The sequence below is a fragment of the Henckelia pumila genome, chromosome 3 (genome assembly GCF_033568475.1).
Source record: "Henckelia pumila isolate YLH828 chromosome 3, ASM3356847v2, whole genome shotgun sequence".
In the NCBI taxonomy this organism is placed as follows: domain Eukaryota; kingdom Viridiplantae; phylum Streptophyta; class Magnoliopsida; order Lamiales; family Gesneriaceae; genus Henckelia; species Henckelia pumila.
In genome coordinates this window covers 202354543-202365449 of record NC_133122.1, presented here as the reverse complement: position 1 = coordinate 202365449, position 10907 = coordinate 202354543, and the positions used below count along the sequence as shown (strand labels likewise).

The 10907-nt window shown below is 36.5% G+C and overlaps 1 long non-coding RNA gene across 1 annotated transcript; it reads right to left on the bottom strand.

Annotated features, from left to right (window-relative positions):
- Window positions 1–8845: 8845 nt before the first annotated feature.
- LOC140886529 (uncharacterized) lies at window positions 8846–10351 on the bottom strand. Its single transcript, XR_012151578.1, has 3 exons — window positions 10166–10351; window positions 9434–9518; window positions 8846–8974 (listed from the first exon to the last, which is right to left on the bottom strand). It is a non-coding gene; the product is annotated as an uncharacterized lncRNA (long non-coding RNA).
- Between the last annotated feature and the right edge of the window lie 556 nt (window positions 10352–10907).

Below are 10907 nucleotides of genomic sequence, written 5' to 3'. Positions count from 1 at the left end.
TATAAATAAGTTATTTCAGTACAGAAATTACATACAACAGGTCATAATTTTTGAGAGCAAAAAAATCGAAAAACCCTAGCTCTCTCAAATAATATTTCGGCCGCCCCCTTGCTCTGTCACAGAGAAATTCCGGTCTGTGATTTTGAATCACAGTAAGGAATAACGAATCAAATTCTTGTATTCTCTTCGCAGAAAACTTCTGATAGATTTTCTAGTGCAATCTATCAGAGGGATTAAACCTCTGTTCGTGGACCTGATTGAAGGCGTTCATCGGTTCCAGGGAGAGACAACAAGAGCAGAATTGTTCTGTTGGTGTCCATTAATCTCGTTGCGAGATTTGAGGTAAAATTTATTTAATTGTTATTTAAATTTTACACAAACAATAATTCAATCGTTGTATGGTTGATACCCACACCATGGAATCGTTCCATGAGAAAATTTTTAAACTTCCGCTGCACCGGGTATCAATTGTTTAATTGGTCTGGGAACTCGCCAGTTCTCCAACAGTTAAGGCTTGGGAATGGTTCCCAAGTTGAATCCAAAAGCTATGGGAAACATTTGTTTGTATTTTGCAAAACGATTTTAAGCTATATTTTGAGAGAGATGTTTTTTATTTGTGCCAAGATTTCATTAAAACATTATTTCTATTTCTATGTTTGATAGAGATGGTCTTTCTTGAAATTTTGCGAATGAGATTTGCAATATTTACAAGAATAAATGTTTGATTTGAAATGGACAATTTAAAACAATCCATATAACTTAAAATTAAAAGACGTTCCAATTAATTATGTTGATAAACCGGTAAAAACAAATAAAAGGAAAAACGATAGTCAAAACCCGGCAAACCTTTGACATGCTAGGCTAGGTCATATTTCCTCAAGGAGGATGAACAAGCTAGTGGAAGAGGGCATGTTTGATATGTCTGATATTAACTCTCTACCTACTTGTGAGTCCTGCCTAAAGGGAAAAATGACTAAATCTCCTTTCAAAGGGAAACCTGAGCGTAGTCAAAATCTGTTGGATTTGATCCATACAGATGTTTGCGGTCCATTTAGGATTGGTACTAAATATGGCAACACCTACTTCATTACCTTTACCGATGATCATTCTAGGTATGGGTATTTATATTTAATGAAATATAAGTCTGAAGCATTTGAAAGGTTCAAAGAATTCAAGGCTGAAGTAGAAAACAAACTAGGTAAAAGTATTAAGGCACTTCGATCGGATCGAGGTGGAGAATACTTAAGTACCGAGTTTTTGGACTATCTAAAAGAGAATGGGATTCTCTCTCAGTGGACACCTCCGATGACACCTCAGCTGAATGGTGTTTCGGAGCGTCGCAATCGAACTTTGTTGGACATGGTTCGATTTATGATGAACTTCACTGAGCTCCCACCTTTGTTTTGGGGCTACGCGCTTGAAACGGCGGTATTGTTGTTAAACAACGTCCACACTAAAGCAGTAAATAAAACACCATACGAGTTATGGAATGGCAAAGCTCCTAAGTATTTGTACTTGAAGATTTGGGGATGTCCTGCTTAAGTGAAGCAGACGGTGGGAGATAAGTTGGATAGTCGATCCACCTTATGTTATTTTGTAGGGTATCCGAAGAATTCAATCGGATATTATTTCTATCATCCTGCTGAAACAAAAGTGTTTGTTTCAAGGAATGCCACCTTCTTGGAGAAGGAGTTCTTATTGGATAAGAAAGGCAAGATGATGGAACTCGAAGAAATTCGAGAAGAACCCGAGATACAAAATAGCGATCCTACACCTCAAGAATCATCACAAGACACGCCTATTACTAGGAGATCCGAGAGGACTTCTAGGCCTCCTATTAGATATGGTCTTCTTCTTGAAGGGGATCAAAGTGAACCCGTCATTGGATGTGATCCAAAAAACTTCAAGGAAGCAATTTCTGATGCGGATTCGAATTTATGGCTTGAAGCTATGCAATCGGAAATAGACTCGATGCATTCTAACCAAGTTTGGTCTTTAGTAGTTCCTCCCGATGGAATTTTTCCAATTGGATGCAAATGGATCTACAAGAGAAAGCTTGGGCCTGATGGAAAGGTATTGACCTACAAGGCACGATTGGTGGCAAAAGGTTATACTCAAAGACAAGGAGTTGACTATGATAAAACCTTTTCACCAGTCGCAATGTTCAAGTCCATAAGAATCCTTATTGCCATAGCAGCATGGTATGACTATGAGATATGGCAAATGGATGTAAAGATTGCATTTCTTAATGGAAACATTAAGGAAGAGATCTATATGACGCAGCCTGAGGGATACACATCCATGGGAAGCAAGCATAAGGTATGCAAGCTTCAGAGATCAATCTATGGTCTCAAACAAGCATCAAGAAGTTGGAACCAGAAATTTGATGAAACAATAAAGGATTTTGGTTTCATCAAGAACCCGGAGGAACCATGCGTGTACAAGAAAGTAGTTAAGAATGCGGTAACATTCTTAGTACTTTATGTTGATGACATCCTAATCATGGGGAATGATGTATGGATGTTGCAGTCAACAAAGATATGGTTATCAGGTAGATTCTCGATGAAGGATTTAGGTGAGACATCCTATATTCTAGGAATTCAGATCTATAGAGATAGATCTAAAAGAATGATAGGACTCACTCAATCAACCTACATCGACAACATATTAAAAAGGTTTTCTATGGATGAGTCCAAGAGAGGACATCTACCTATGTGTCATGGAGTTTCTCTATCCAAGTCTATGTGTCCCAAGACTGACGAAGAGATAGAGAAGATGACACACGTGCCATATGCGTCAGCCATAGGTAGTATCATGCATGGGATGATATCTACCAGACCGAATGTGGCCTATGCTCTGAGCGTCACGAGCAGATACCAAGCCAATCCCGGTCAAATGCATTGGAAAGCCGTGAAGGATATTCTTAAGTACTTGCGAAGGACTAAGAATTTGTTCATGGTTTATGGAGGGAGAGAATTGAAGTTGGAAGGCTATACCGACTCTAGCTTCCAATGTGGCGTGGATGACTCAAAATCAACCTCTGGATTTGTATTCGTGCTCAATGGCGGTGCTGTCTCTTGGAAGAGTTCCAAGCAGGACACCACAGCGGATTCCACCACTGAGGCAGAATACATTGCAGCATCAGCTGCTGCTAAAGAGGAGGTTTGGATAGGGAAATTCATCCAAGAGTTGGGTGTAATTCCTGAAGCTGTTGGTCCAGTCCCGGTGTACTGTGACAACACGGGTGTCGTTGCTCAGGCAAAGGAGCCAAGGTCTCATCAGAAGTCCAAACACGTACTGAGGAAATACCACATCATCCGGGAGATTGTGGAAAGAGGAGACATCAGTGTCGAGAGAGTGGCCTCTACAAACAATATCGCTGATCCGCTTACTAAGCCCTTGCCAGGACCATTGTTTGACAAACATCGCGAAGCAATGGGATTACGTAGTATGACTAGTTGGCTTTAGGGCAAGTGAGAGATTGAAAGAGTGGGTGCCCGGTTAGCCAACTTGTGGCTAAGGGCTTTTATGACTCTATGTAAAACAATCTTTTGTTTAATATAATTTACACTTTTATAATGGGATTGACTTTATCTTTCTTCATATTGATATATTATGATATACTATTGTTGTTTTTGATAAAGACCTTGAATATACTATAGTGTATGTAAGATGTGGTAGCACATGGGGATGGCTATCATGAAACACATCTTATAGTCACTGTATATTCTAAACTGTTCCTAGTCAATTGAGCCATCCGCAAATAAGGATAAGGATCGCTCGAGATTGAGACTAGCATTTGCGATGCCGAGTACCACGTTTCATTGGTATGGAACATAGAGATGTTCAAAGCATGCAAATGGATATTCATATGATGAATGATCGAACTACCCTATTCGGACTTTCCAAGTGGTTATCACTTATCGAGTGGATAAAGTCCGCGGTTTTGGTTGTACACCATTAGTCCTTATTACTTGAAACATCATTGAGACTCTATATGCTAGTACTGTACTTTGACTCGTTTACCGACTCTATTGGGGTCATCAGGTGTCGGGATTGGGTACAGTTACGACACATATAGGAGTCGATGCTTTGTTGTCAAGGATTCACCACATACTTGCGAGTGTGGATATCCTATGCGATCTGAGGAGATATTAGTGTGACGAATCTCTGGATAGAGTACATGATGTGTTTTAGGTTAATGGGTTATCCTAGTAACACATGCGATGTCACTATTTGATCTCCAAGATGTTATGCATAGTTATCGAATCTCGAACGACTCTCGATGCACCAATGGTTGTTGATTCAATCGGGATATATGGATGAAGGGACCGTACTGTACGCTAACCAAAATCTACTGGTTCTTGCAGGCACTATCAGAAATACCTAGGGAATCATGGGGCGATGTTGCTAGGCGCTCTTACCATGATTCGATGGGTAAGTCGGAAATTGTTGTTCCGAGTCACAAGGAGTTGTGAGCCCATGGCTAGCTGTATTCCTGAACCATTGAGGGTTACACAAGTAATGGATTACTAAAACCCCGTAGAGATAGTTAAATTTAAAGAGTTAAATTTAATGAAAGAGAAGTTGGACATCTTAACTAAAGGGAGTGGGATTTCCTAAAATGACATAGGAATGAGCATTTTGGAAATCACTGAATTTGGATTCAGAAAAATTATCTTGACTCTAAAAGATGCAGAAATGGTTTCTGTGCACATTGGTGAAATCAGTTTATCAATCGGAGTCACGATGAATTTTATATTAATTTCTATAACAACAGGCTTGGCTTGTTGGGCTTAAGTTATGGATTGTGGGCTTTAAGGAGTTAGAGTCCTGATACAATTATAACTAGAAATTATCTATAAATAGAGGTGTTGGGTTCGAAAATCACACACATTGTATATTGCAATTTTCGAAAATACACTCTAGAATTTTCAAGGGGATTTTTGAAATCCTCTGTTCCTTTTGGAGAAAATTCGGGTTGTGATTTTTGTGAAAAATTACAATCCGGATTAACAGATCATATCTGTTTATTCTCTACGCAAACTTCTGATTGATTTCTAGTGCAGTCAATCAGAGGGTTTTGTTTTCTATTTGTGGACCTGATTGAAGAAACGTTCGTTCATCAGTTCCGGGGATATACAACAAGAGCAGATTAAATTCTGTTGGTGTCCATAATCTCGCTTCGAGATTTTAAGGTAAAATATTTAATAGTGATTATTTGTTTTACTTACACAATTTAATCGTAAAGTTTTGATACCCAGATATGGAATCGTTCCATATTAATAAAATAAATTTTTAAACTTCCGCTGCTCCGGGTATCAATTCTAATTGATCTGAGCACAGTTTTCCAACAAGAATGCCACATAAAAGAAATGTACTTGCAATGAACTTCTCATTCTCCTCTTGAGTATGATCCTAACACAGTGCAAATACCTACCATAGAACACGAGGTCTCAGATTGGTGATCCCCATCGAGTGTCTTCAGTGCTTATGATGCTCGAGGATTTTGATATGAGGAAGTTCCTCACTCGTATTTCTACATTCAGTCTGGATATTGTGAAGCAGTTCTTCACCTCTGCTAGAATTGAGAATCGAAACATCATTTGCACCATTGGAGAAACCAACTATGTTGAATACATAATTTTTGCGTTAAACTTAAAAGGGACAAAATTAGTAAAGGAAAAATTGGTAAATAAACATATAAGGCAACAATCCACAAGCATAACTGAATCTACAAGACTAGACTAGACTAGACTAGACGACTGAATATTTTAAGAAACTGTGACTAGGAGTAGTAAGCAAAAGACGACTGAATACCATGACTAGACTCAACACCTTAACTGAGTCGTAACTAGAAGGATTTCTCAACTGGTCAAGGATGCTCCACTAGTCTAACCACAACTGAAGACTGATGCATTACGGAGTATATTCAAGAAAGTCAGTCAAGACCACCAACATTTCGAGCATTATCAGAGTATATCAAAAATGGTAGTTGAACTTTTTGGATAAGTTTTTCCATACACTGTGAACGCTGCTACAATATCAGTTCCAATTTTTGTACTATAAGTTAGGGAATGATTACATGGACAAAACAACAAGGTAATGGATAATTCATTTAGAACGGATCTTTTTCAAACATTTATGACCGTTGCAACCGATGAATATAAATATGCTTGAAGATCATTCGAATAACAAGTTTGTGAATTCTCACAAGCTCAAGTATTCTATCAAGCTCTTACACTCAACTGAATCCTCAAACAATCAAAATATACAAGCACACTCTTCATATTCATATCTGATCAAGTTCAAGAATCAAATTTTGTAGTATATTTGAGTTGTCAAATATTTGTAACAATCTCATTGTATTTATTAAAGAACAGTTGACTAGGAGTTTTAGTTGAGGCAGAATGCTAAGTCCACGATTGAATTGGGGTTGTAGAATTGTTTTTGTATTAATCAAAGTCTTCTAGTATAAGCCTTCCAAAAAGGAATAAGGAGTGACATAGGAGTATTTAATTCTCCAAACATGAAGAAAAATTTTCTTGTGTTTTTCACTTTTCAGTCGAGTTATCTTTACGAAGTTTTCTATCTATTAGTTGAATTCATTCCCTACTACATTTAGTTAGTTGACTGATATTGATAGTCAAGAAAGAAGTAGTGGTTCAGTTGACATTTTCAACTGAGCTACTTTTTGAAGAAGAAAAAGTTACAAGTGTATATTCACCCCCCTCCCCCTCTACACACGTTCAATGATCCTAGGAAGTGGTATCAGAGAGAGGATGTTTCTTGCTTTGAACATATATATATATATATATATATCAAGATGGCTTCCTTCAGGAAAATTCCTATGTTCTCCAAAGAAGATTTCGATGACTGGAAGATTCACATGCAAGCTCATCTTGCAGCTCAAGATGATGATATGTGGTTTGTGATTACAGATAGACCCATGACTATTACCAAGATCAATACATCAGCAGCAGTTGGAGGTGGATGATTTGAAAATCCAAGAAGAGAATGGACCCGTGAAGACAAAAATAAAGTCAATCTTGGTAATGTGGCTTTACAAAACACTGGACAAGAACATGTTCAGTAAAATCAAGATATTTAAAACTGCAAAGGAAAAATGGGAGAAGCTAATCTAGTCATGTAAGGGCAACAATAATATAAAATAAAATAAACTATCAATAGCTACTCAAAAGTTTGACAACATCAAGATGAATCCAGGAGAAATAATGTCAGAATTTGACGAAAGAGTCAGTAGCATCGTGATTAAACTGAATGGACTTGGCAAAGTGATACGAATTCCTATTAGCATGAAAAGAAAACGCAATTATTGATGAAACTACACCTTCAATTCAATAACAAAAAAAGATTCAAAAAAGTTGTCCCGGTCTTTGAAACAAGTAATTTTGAAAAAATTCACCCCTAGTTTACGAGAATTAGTAACAAAGATTCACGAAAAACAATTGAGAAACCAAGAAGACCTTCAAAGGAACTTGTCTTTGATAATCCAAGTGATACTCAATTGAAAAATGCCACAAAGTATTAAACTTTGATAAGTTTGATTTGAAACAAATCAAAGCCGTGACAAAAATTATAGAGAGAATTTTTTATACACAGTAGATTCCTTTCTATGTTGAGACTCTGTTGGAGAGGGTTCACAGGGCGGAGCCACAACGAGTGGAGTGAACAAGAGAGAAATATATGAAGCAAATTACCTTGAATTTAGGCTTATTTAGCATGCATATAGGTCCCACCCTATACAGAACTAAGGCGAGCAAATACCAGGAATATTATGTAGCAGAGAGAAGCTAACATGAGGCAGAATATCTGAGAGAATAAAAAAAGATCGAGGCAGAGTGCAAAAGGAAATAATCTTTTCTTAGTGATAAAAGACAAAGCAAATATCTCAAGCAACCACAACCAATTAAACTTCGATAAAAAAATATTGGTGCATGAACCCTGAATCGATAGTAGCTAAACCTAACAAATTGATCAAATGATCTAAAATCCCAACCAAATCAAGAAGCATAAAAATAAACTAAATCCCCGATCCCAATTTCAGTTTCCCTCGTTCTTTATAAGCTACCAGCTCAAAGTAAGCTCGATAGGTAAAAATGTTGACTAAAACTTTAATCCAAATTCAACTGCGTGCAAAGATGACATCATGATGGGAACTAAGTTGCACCAAAAATGTCGCACATATTTTTTTTAAAATCCTATAGATATGTATAATATAACATTTAAATCGTCTCCTTCCCATAAAAAAGTTGATTCAGGCCAAAATATGAATTATAGAAGCATACAAGAAATGAACAGAAAATCTACATACTCGGTTTTGGTCGATGACGTCAAGATATTAAATAATTTTTTTCTTGCACGACTTTAGGAAAAGAAAAGAAAGAGTTTCACCCGTTTTCAAAAAGATGTTTTCTAAAAGATAGGACAGCATGAGTGCATGACATAGCTTATGGTTCTAGAGATTTTATTTTATTTTATTGTGATAGGAAATGATGCTTAAGATTCTAGAGAATTAACTTTAAAAGAAAACAAATACTTACCTGTCCAAGTCGCACAGCCTTCGGAGGAGACGCTGATCTTTCAGCAGATTTTAGGCACCGGGATGCAAGATCACACATGGAATGCAGCTGAAGAATACCACATAACAAGTACCTAAAAGTGGACTTGTCTCTTTCCCAAGCCATAATCACTGCAATCAGGCGCAAAGGAAGACATCTTGCAAATTTTTCCGCATCAATCTGCAAACCAATGTAACACCCTATCAATATTTAATGGCAGAAACTTAAGGTTAATAATAAATCATAACATTGTAATTCATTCTAACCTGAAACTGTGATCCATCTTCAGCAACATATCGGATAATATAGGTCCCAGAATCCTTTATTAGTTTTCTAAGCTGTTGAGCGCTAAGATCGTGAAGTGTATTTACAGCAGCAACTAAATCAAGAACCTTTATAAAGATGTACCATAAAAAATTATCATGCAATTTGATGAAACTTTGCCACATATAACCATGCCTAAAAAATTATATGTTGAGAGAAAGATCAGCCTCCTCACGTATTTTAGAGAAAACAAGTTTTGGAATAAAAAAATGGTAGTTTTTATTTGAATAAAGCCCATTGTTTAATCACTTGAAAAAAGAGTATGTAGAAGAAAAAATGGATAGGCAAGACAAATTGCATCAAGAAAACGAAAGTCCTGCAGTTTTCCATTCAAGGGTCATTCAAATGAGGTCATCTACTGAAACTCTTGGGCTAGATCAAGTTCTCCTAATGATAACTGTATAAAATGTAAAATATATTAATGAAGAAACTGTATATAACCTAGACTTTCATGCATACACCATAAAAAAGCAACAAAAAATGAAAAGCCTTGCAGATTCATAACAAATTTCTGAACACAAACTCACTGGCTCAGCTCGTCCTCTGGATTAAGTGTTTATCAGCTCAGTGCTGGTGGAAGCTTCATCCCTTGATGATCTCATGTTTCAATATCTGAAAAGAAGAAGAAGATATACAATTTTGAAATTTTCAACATATATTTTACATAGAAAAATTGTAGAAGGTTCAAAATTCTGTCACAGATTACACAATTAGAATTGTATCTATAGAATTAGAATCAGTCATATACACATACACAATTCCAACAACAACTAACCAATCACTAGAGACACCAATCACCTGGCAATGAAAATTAAAAACAAATGGATGGGCAAAAAAATTAATATATTGACTAAACCAGTTTCGAACTACTATTCATACTCATATCCATACTCCAATCACAAGAAACCCATACTGCCCACCGAAAGGAATGCAATAATGACGAACACTCAAATTACTAATAAAATAAGGAAATAAAAACGTACAATAAAAAATACAAACCATAATTTAAAAACAACATCACACTGGATCTCACAACATGAAAATGTTCATTCATTAACAACCCCCTTCCATCGGTGTTCAACAAAAAAACTTCAGCAAAATTTTGAAACCAAATGCGCAGCTTCGTAGAAAACCTAAAAATTTAGGAACACTTGTTGAGAAAACCCCAAAGTCGATCGGGAGTAAAATACAAGGAGTTTAACAAACTTGAATCCACACTAGAACACCAAGAATCAATCAAAAATCGGCGTTCAACTCACCAAAAAAGAAGCGCATAGAAGCAAATCTCGGAAATACTTCGATTGCACGAAAAAAGAGCTCAAATTAGTCGATCTTTGGCTCAAAACGAAGATTATGTTGTGGGGAACAAAACCATAACACAATTTTTATGATTCAAGAGAAAAGGACGGTGATTCGACGGCAAGAGTGGGCGGCTAGGGTTGAGAGACGAGAAAGGAACATCCACGGCACAAACTTGAAGAAGATGAAAATGAAATAAGACGATGCACGTGCAAGTCACGGAAAATAATATATATATTTTAAAAAACATAAAAAAAATCAAATACAATGGTTTTTAGAACTGTTGTTGAAGAACCTCAAAAAACACGCTTATAGACAACGGTTTTTTAAATCTGTTGTCGTAGAACCTTAAAAACAAGCTCATAGACAACGGTTTTAAAAAACCATTGTTGTAGACCATAAAAAAAACCTGCTAAACGACAACAGTTTTTAAAAACCGTTGTATTTGACATATAACCGTTGTCTTTGTTTATTAAAATATTGTCAACAACAACGGTTTTCGTAAAAACCGTTGTTAAATACCATAAGACAACGATTTTTTACAAAAACCGTTGTCTTTTCTATGTTTTTGATACCCAAATTTGTTGTAGTGAATCAGAATAGAAGACTCGATCTACTTCGCTCATCTATTCTCAGTCCGAGAAACTTAAGCTCTGATACCACTTGTTGTGGGGACCTCGGGTTGCTAATCTCATCTTAGGG